Genomic DNA, 1,819 nt, shown 5'->3' with positions numbered 1-1,819 from the left:
GCTTCTGCCACATCAGCCAACACTGCTGCTCTTCTCTCTTTGAGGTCTTCCTTTATCGATTCTCTGCACAGCTTTGCAAGCTCAGACTTTAGCTGTGATTGCCTGAGGGATGCACCAAACCACATTGGCGAATGAGCTCGAGAGTTTCCGAAGACAGGCGTCTTTTTGTGGCTTTCTCTCTTTCAGTGATCCTCGCACAATCGTGGAGGTGCTGAACCAGTCGATCGTATTCCTTGTCGATGTTGTCAATGATGGCATCTTCCCATATTACTGCAATAGTGCCAAAGAGCTCCCAGTTGGTGGTCATTCTCAGAGTTCTTGTCTTAAACTTTGCCGTCCTTTCTCCCCGCTCTGTGAAGTAGAATTTCGCATAAAGGAGATGGTGGTCTGATCCCATTTGGAATTTTGGGACAACAGCGACATCGGTCAGGCAAAACCGTCAATTGAATATAATGTGGTCAATTCCATTGTGGAACTGTCCACCAGGAGACTCCTATGTCCAACATTTAGATTCAGCCCTCTGGAACTTCAAGTTACCATGCATGGTCTTGGTCAACATGATGAACTCAGACAGTCTCTCGCCCTGTTCATTCTATTCTAGGCCATGGGTCCCAATGTGGAGCTCTTCAGGCAAACTTCTCGGTCCTATCTTGACATTAAAATCAGCGACAGGGGCGGGGGCTATAGCACAGCAGGTAAGGCATTTGTCTTGCATGCGGCAGACCCGGGTTCGATTCCCAGCATCCCATATGGTCCCCTGAGCACCGCTAGGGGTAATTCCTGAGTGCATGAGCCAGGAGTGACCCCTGTGCATAGCCAGGTGTGACCCAAAAAGAAAAAAAAAGTTTAAAATCAGGGACAATGACCTTGTAGAAGGTGTGGTCTTTATAGAACTTCTCCAGCCCCATGTAGAACTTCTCAATTTCTTCTTCATCATAGTTGGATGTTGGTGCATAGACGATGAAAATAGAAACTGCTGGCAATGAGCCACATCTATTCAAATATAAGCATCGGATTTGGGTTGTTAGGCATTCAAACAAATAAATGCTCATGGCCAAGTTCATGTTGACGAGGACACCAACACCACTGACGCCTCTACTGTCGCATGTTCTGAGGAACATTTCTTCTCCAGTGTCAAAAATGGCATCATGTGATCAATGCCTTCTCATCTCGGTCAATCCAATGACGTCATACTCGGTCTTCTGCACTTGCACCATCAGGTCCTCGATGGATGCTTCTGATGCCAGCATATGTGTGTTAAAAGTGCAGACAGTCATTTTAGTCCTTGTTCGTTTTGGCAGCCTAGCTCAGCCCTGAGATCTTAGCAGCCTCTCCTTGTTTGTCCTTCTCAACCCTGCCATATTGGGGACTCTTTCCGGGTCAGGGTAATGAGACCCATTTTTGTTAGTTTTTGGCATATCGAATATGCCACGGATAGCTTGCCAGGCTCTGCCATGCAGGTGGCATGTTGTAACGATCTGCACGCTGACGAACATGCCACACACCTTGTGCATGGACATGCTGCTCACATAGAGAAAGTACTGGCCAGATCAACACAGTCGATGCAAGGAGTCCAGCTCTGCACCTGTCTGCATCTCTGGGCAGCACCTGTTGGTTCGCTCTTCGCTGGTTGGCATTGTTGCCGCCCCCTTGGCACGATGAGGTCTGTAAAACTTCCTGCTTCTCACTTATCTACATTAGCTGGCCCCCTCCCTACTCTTCCCTTATCTACAGTAGCTGGCCTCCTCTCTAACCCTCCCTTATCTGCAGTAGCTGGCCCCCACCCTATTCCTCCCTTATCTACAGATGGTACACACAC

This window comes from Sorex araneus, chromosome 2, assembly GCF_027595985.1.
Source record: "Sorex araneus isolate mSorAra2 chromosome 2, mSorAra2.pri, whole genome shotgun sequence".
NCBI classification, from domain to species: Eukaryota; Metazoa; Chordata; class Mammalia; order Eulipotyphla; family Soricidae; genus Sorex; species Sorex araneus.
Note: the sequence above shows the minus strand (reverse complement) of the source record.